Consider the following 8,069-nt stretch of genomic DNA (forward strand, 5'->3'; position numbering starts at 1 on the left):
TTTCCAAAAAATTAAATTTTACAGATACATTTTTGTATTTTGTTAAATAAAGTAATATTTTAAGTAATAAACTACTTTTCAGATAAAAACTTGATCAAGGGTCTCTGGGATTACCTGGAGAGCCAGAAGCAAGCGAAACAGCCAACATCTGCAGAAGAACTGTGGCAAGTTCTCCAAAATGCTTGGAACAACCTACCAGCCGATTTTCACTGCAGGACAGTGTACCTAAGAGAATTGATGTAGTTTTAAAGGTGAAGGGTGGTCACACCAAACATTGATTTTATTTAGTTTTTAACTATTTACTGCTCTTTATATTATTTTTTCGATATTTATAACCTTTCATTTCATTATTTTTGAAAGCATTTTAACTGTACAGCATTTTTTTTTTTTTACAGGTGCCTAAGACTTTTGCACAGTACTGTATATATATATATATATATATATATATATTTTTTTTTTTTTTTAGTATATATAGTATTTCTGAATAAGTCAGATATTACTGCCTGCTACTATATAATTGTGAAATGCATTTAGATGAGAATGCAAAACTTGTGTCAGAATGACTTGGATCAAATTAGTGTTACTAATCTCAGTATTTCTTCAACAAATGTTTGTGCCCATTCCATAAAATAAATTGTCCATTAAGTTGTGGTGTATATCTAGTCATTTTTTGATGATTTTTCCTTTATCGCTTATACACTGGCTTATAGCCCAAAAATGTTACATACATATAGCCATATACACAATGTCCATAACCATCAGCATCTGTTCAGAAAGGATTTTTCTAAAAATACAAATACAATTCTTAACAGTACAAGAAGCACATAATTATGCATATTGGCAAGGAACCTGACCCTGCTGTGCGGTGACAAGGGTCCATTCCGCAGTGGCACAGTGCTAATGATTCAGAAAATGCAAAGGCGCTCACTCCCTGCAGGAGGCCTGAAATGTCCACCATTAACATTCTCTCTGCTCTGTTTAATAAGCACGTTCAGCTTTTGGAATACAAGCCTCATCAAATCCAGCAATTAATATGTTTGGAGTAACCTTGACAGGAAACATTTATTTTAATAAGGCTCCAGTATAACAGAAAAGGGAAGAAGAGGAGGCAGAATGAGGCAAGGCGCGTGACTAAATTATGATACAAGTGCTGGTACTGTTGTCTGCTTTTAATTGCGTAGTTATGAAAATACAGCTGAATAGAAACTCTTAATGAATGCAATCAATGTACAACTTGTAAAATGATTTGCTTTTTTTTTTGTAAATTGCGGAATTAAAAACTACTAGTTTGCTTCAATGCGCAAACTGTTTCTTCCTCCTAACTGCCAGTAAGCTTCTAACATACGGACAGGTCCTACAAGAGGTAGCCTATCAGCTTAAAACCTCCTCCTAGCATTGTGATAACAAAATCAATATAATTGTGGTTGCAAGCAATCTGCTTCCCTGTCCTCTGCTTCAGAATGCTCTACAAGGTCTCCCTTGCCTTCTGCTTAGATTCTGCAGCTTGTTAAGTCCTGCAATTTATGTTCCTGGATGCTAGTGAGCATTCTGTGGTATTTTCATTCCAATGCAATGCATCTCCCCAGTCTATTTATTTATTTATTTATTTATTTATTTATTTATTTTCTCCGCCAGGCGGAGCCTGGAGGGGATAATGCGTTTGGTGCGTGTATGTGTTTGTTTCGTTGTCCGCATCTAATCTCGCAAACTAGTGGGCCGATCAGCCTAATATTTGTTGTGCATGCTGACAGCAGGGCAAGGACCTGAATTCTCGAATATTTTGCAAATCGGTCAACGACAAGTATTTTATTTGAATTAATTTCCATCATTGTCCATTGAAATAGATTGAGTTCTAAAACCGGCCGGTAGGGCCCACAAGTGATCAAAACTGCTTCCAAACGGATAGACACGCCTAGTGGAGATCTGCACTCTACTGAGTGCAGTCTTCTAGTTTATTTATTTATTTATTTTTGGAGTGAATCTCAATAACTCAGTAAGTGGTGTTGTCTTTTACATTTTAACAAAGAGGAGCCAATGCACGGGTACAAACCCCATGAGTCAGACTGTAGTATGTTGCCTGTGTGCATTGCAAGGGTGTCTACTGTATTTTAACCAAAGGGAAAATATATTCTTGATTCAAAAACAAAGAAATGGTTTGCACTCTGAAAATTTTATTTAAAAAATAATAATAATTAAAGCACATACTAACACTTAACACTGAAGATGGTAGATGTCTGTACATTTGTATTTATCACTCTGTGTCATAATATAGTCATGATTAGCAGTTAAATAAAATACTGTTATATTAATTTTTGAATCATTTTTTTGTCTGGGTTTTGATGCTAGGTGAGCATTGGGTCATAAAGACAAGAGTGGCCCACAAGGCACACATAATGATCAGAACCAGCAATTAGAGTTCATTTTCATGTATAACTGCATAAGGTCAATGTAATGATTATCAGGCATCCATGGTGTGTTGTTCTACAACATTTGATTTATGTGGATGTGTTTTGTAATGATGGTTGCATTTTGAAAATAATGCAAGTGATTGTTTTGTTGGACAGGAATTCCTGACCTTGAGAATACATTATCTCTTTCTGAGTCTGTCTATGAATCATTATCATGTTGTTTGGGGTACATGGCAGTTCACCCCAACATTTAATTACTTATCCATTCAACTGAACATTAACCTTAGGATACTGTGATCCTGAATAGGTCTGATTTGTGTTAAGTTCACCAATTTATAGGGATGTGCTTTGCTAACATACCAATGGTAAATTGCTTTCTCTTACACATGATGGACTTGCAGGGACAGCAAGTGGAAGCGACAATTCAAGCTAGCCCAGCACTGACCTGTAATTATAGGTACAGGTCAGTGATTAAAACCAATCAGATTGCATGCGTTTTCACAATAAATAAATAAACAAACACATAAATAAACTGCCACTTTACTGTATGCTTTAAAGGTTCAGTTTCTGGGGTCAAGACTACCTGAATATTTTTCAAAAGTGGAAGTGTTGTGACAAGAAACTGGAATAGCTCGACAGCCATTATATATAAACATTAATATTTCCAATCAATGATGTCACAGATTTCACTTAAAATGAAAAGGATCATGTTCTTTGTGCGGCATTCTCTGGACACGCTGATATCTTGGTGTCCTGTGTTCCCTCCGGAAGGTAATAAAGTTATAATACTTTCAAGGGGGAGAAAACTCCAGGACACCCCAGGTTATTATATCACAAGGAGGGGGAGAAAAACAGACCACTCAGCATGAGTCAGATTGCCACAAGGATGTTTCTTTGATGTTTGTGGAGGGGCTATCAGGGATAGAGAGCATACACAGTCCTATGGTCACAGAGCAAGTCTGGTAGATCAAATTAAAGGTAATTATCTAAAAACTAGATGTCTGACCCTGGTGTAACCAGTTATTAAGTTTGGCGGGGGGGGTTGTCTTCCATTGCTTATCACGTATTACTGCAAGGAGAGCACCTATAGTGTTACCTTGAGTGTAAGGACTGAAAACAGATGTAAAGTTTTCCATGTATCATTTTCGGGAGAAACTCCTGGCCCAAATTAAAAGTGATGGTGGCACACTTTGCATTGATCCATGCACTTATATCACAGCTGAGTCAATGAGAAATTCATGGAGGAAAATTCATTTAAAATTAAAATACATTTATCCTGCACACAGACAAAACATTTTAAAATGGACGTGTGAGACAAATGTATAAAGACAACTTTGTGATTAGATGTTCTTGATTGTAATTAATATTCTAGCATGACTCTGATCATCTATCCAAATAACTGTTCTTAATTTAGTAAGGTCTACTGGAATCCATTCTATTATTTAACAATGTATCATTTCTTGATGTTGGGTCTTCTAAGGAATACATTTGAAACTGCCAACAATAATTAAGAATCCAGCTGAGTCACTCTAAACAAAAGGTTAAAAGTTAATGAAACTTTATCTGCCTTTAGCAAGCAGATCCTATTTTGAGCACATTAGTCACTGAGCCTTTTACCTCACAGACCAAAGGGGAGCATCTACTTTGAAGAAAACTGACTTGCCAGCAGTTGCAGCTGAACAAACACAAAAGCAGTTTGCCAGTATGAACTGATTATTTCTAACATATTCATACCTCAATTTAAGGCTTTCCAATTGCTGTGCAGGTCAGTCTCACATTTATCTTGGGCTCTTAATTATAGAGCATGCTTTTAATGTAAGACTGACAGCATATTAAAAATTGAGCTTCTGACCTTCATTTATTTTTTGTGGTACATCATTAAAATTTAGCATAAGCAACCATCAGAATTTTAATCAAACCCATACAGTATTTTAAATTTAAGGTTGGAAAAAGTAAAGAAATGACTTTCCTTCATGAAGAATGGGTCAATACACACAAAGGGTAGCCTTGTGCCTTATAATAAAATATTTGAGGTTCATATATTGTCAGTTTTGATTATTACGTCTAAACCCACTGTGATCTTGCCCTGTTCCAACATAGATGGCATAAAAGCTATGCATCCAAACATTATTACAAGTTATGAATAATTAATAATTAACTCGTAATTAATGAGAACTAGGGAAAAATCAACTGCTGGGAGAATAAACATAACTAATAATACATTGATCAATAAATTAATTTGTTTGGTTGTTTTATTACTAAAATGATAATGCATGCACTGCTCCCCCTAATATAAAGAAGTAATGTAGATTAACATAAAATGCACAGAGAATAATAGGAATATATATTCTTATTTCCCTCCTATTGTAAGCCACCAGCTGTTAGGAGCAACACTGTCAGGTGTGTGGAGATGTATTGTGACACTGGATATTTGGCTTGTTTGACACTCATTTGCTGTCAGGTGCCAACATGAGATGAGATCACATCATGTATAACTTGCCCACTTGACTGTGATGCATCTGGAGAACTGTTCTTTTGTCAGTGTGGGTGTGTTGGCGTCACTGATGGGCAACCTCCTCCAGCATTTCACCTGGCACTTCTCTTGGAGCCAAATGTGCATGGCAGTTTGGTCACCCCCTGAAGGGCACCATAGCATTGCATATCTATTAACCACTGGGAGTCATGCATGCTAACCATATTGAGCCCAAACTACCACATACACCTGCAAAGGCCACAACTGTTAAACAAAAGGAATGCTTTAAACAGGAAGTACGTAATCAATTCACATAGTCCAAAAATACAAACACACATACTATGGAATGGATTAAACACGATTTTGATTGACTGATAGCCGTACTATACATTTGCATCTATGAATAAAGTTCAGCACAGTTTGAAAACCATAACAATATTGAAGATTTTTAAAATCATAAACTACATAGTGCAGCTAACATTTGCTCAAGCTACAAATGACCTTGTTTTTAGGAGTCTGATGCAGTTGGCTATCATTGGCACTAGCACCAGAACATCAAAAAGGCTATCTGCATCACTTCCATGAATGTGCCAAAAATAACACTTGACAGTCCAACAACAAATAAATCCTGCTGTCATAAAATGACAAGTCATATAATAAATATGTGCTGTTATTATTAAAATTGATAATTTTGGCATAGACATGTTTTCAGTTCCTTTATTAAATGAGAGTTTTCATATAATCTTTGGCTTGCGATGAAAAGGTATTTGAAAATTTTAGGATGAATCTAAAACTATTTGAATTCTATTGGTTCCAGTCCTTAACACAGTATGGATCTTTGTGTTATGGTATTCATTCATTTGAAAATAAAATTGCACATTTAAAATGTGTATTCACTGTTTGACACAGGCACTTTTGTAAATGATCCTTTGTATTTCTTTTACCTATACGTATACAGAAAATGATATAATTCCACAGAAATTCCACAATTCTTATTTTTAAAGTTAAGTTACCATTTCAAGTAGCAGCCTAGTACTGTTTACATCTGGAAAATGTGCTGGAGAGAAGCCAGGAAGTACAACATCTTTACAAAATTAAGTGTATGAAAGTTTACTTCTTTTGACTTCAAGTAAATGTCCTTTTTCTTGTTTCATAGTGGAAATGTACGTCTAGGTCCTAAAAAAATAAATTAAAATTAGAACAAAAATAATTAATAAAAATAAAAAAAAACACACATTTAAAATATCCTGCTGACAATGTTTAGCAGGCTGATTATTATGTATCTTTGTTAATATTAGTCAAGCGCATGGCACAGAGTACATTATATATGTCTGGCTGATCACATTTTTAAAAAAAAGAAAGCGTGGTGTAAACATGCCCTCGTGCCCTCTATACATAGAAGCATACGAAATCGCTACTGCATAGCAAATAAATGGGTGATGGGAAAATTAATACTGATTTGGCATTTTTTTTGCATTTTTATTTAATCTATCATTCATGCTTGTAAATTATTGATGGCATCTATCCCTTAAGAAAATGTTCTTTAAACACCAAATTTTCAACACCAAGTTTCAGATCATTTAATATCCATAGGTTAAAGCCATGATTATAAATATACTCATTCTGCATGCTGGTCATCTACAGCAGAAATCATATTCTCATAATCTCCGAACAAAGGAATAATTTGTCCAAAGTGACATTTGACACACCCTTGTATAAATCATGCAAAACCCAAATATTTTTAATATAAAATTTCTAAATCTGCCATGATCTTAATACATAGCTGCCTATATATAACTGTGGAAAACCTGACTGACAGCCTGCAATAAAAAGAGAACTACAGTACAGACTCAGCATCTGTGTTCTCTTTGGATGAAAGTGAAGCTGCAGCCTAAATTAGATATCAATCAGTACCAACGGGCAACAAGGGATTGTACCAACTGCTCAATTTTGTGGTTTTTATTTTAGTGTCATTCAGTCCTCTTATTTAGCATGCTGACAATAAAACTTTACAGACATAGTTAGTTTGGTTGTCATGTTTTTAATGAGGACTTTTGTTCATTAGGCTTAGACATTAATAATTCCCCTGGTGTTAGTATTATTTAGCTACTTGTCTGTGACCATATGCAGCCTGTTTTATTGGAAAGGACAAGCATCTTTACAAGCTTTAAACCCATCCATATATTTTGCATGAAACCTAAATCATACAATTGGCACACTCTCCATTCTGATAGGTATGGTGTACCATCACTGAGTGAATCAATCACACAATGCTTTACTCACATATTTATCGCACCGCAAAGCACATCAAAATTCTATTTAAAATTGACTATGGAAGTTACAATTTAATATGCTGTAGATATAAAGTTCTAGGTCTTGTAGGTCATTTTAGTCTTCTGCACACAGTGGTTTATTTGGGTTTGCTATCCACTGCCTTATGCACATACATATATCACGTTGTTCCCAGTCTATAACATCCCATTGATATCCCAGCAAGTACCCCAACTAACCACAACTAATACCTCAACAATTATCACAACTAACACATGATTCACAGCATGACAGAAGTAAATAAACTGGAGTTATTCCCACTTACACTAGCCAAAACATCATCAGAGAAAATCTGGAGGTCAAACAATTAAATTTTGTTCCATTGTGGTTAAATACCTTTTAGTTTATATTCACACTGGAAATGGTGGTGCCACCATTAAACCAATTACAGGGACAGAGAAAAGAACAGGATATAAGTGCAGGACTGAGGATCTGTCCCATTTGTGAAATTCCATTAAAATATTCAGTTTATCTGGAAAAGTGACAATCGATAACCTTAGATAAATTAAGCTCCTGTCCATTATTTGGTAGAAGTGAATTGACATTAACAGAACTTGAGGAAATGGGATCATAGCTGAGGGTGAAAAACACGGTAACAAGGCAGGAGAGATACAAACTGTCAAGCTAATATTAGCACCTTCCAGAATCTGGGCATGGAAAGAAGCAGATACAGGGCTGAGGGTAAACACAGGGGCACAGGCATAGGGAGCGATCATTTGCCTGAGAATAGGAGGGCACACTTTGAGTATGTAATTTGTTTGTAGAGACAGCAATGCCAATGGAAATGTATGGGGAGCACAACTGAGCCAGGATGTATTATTGGTGTGCCCATCAGACATGCTTAGTTATGTCACATA

The sequence above is a fragment of the Anguilla rostrata genome, chromosome 4 (genome assembly GCF_018555375.3).
Source record: "Anguilla rostrata isolate EN2019 chromosome 4, ASM1855537v3, whole genome shotgun sequence".
In the NCBI taxonomy this organism is placed as follows: Eukaryota; Metazoa; Chordata; class Actinopteri; order Anguilliformes; family Anguillidae; genus Anguilla; species Anguilla rostrata.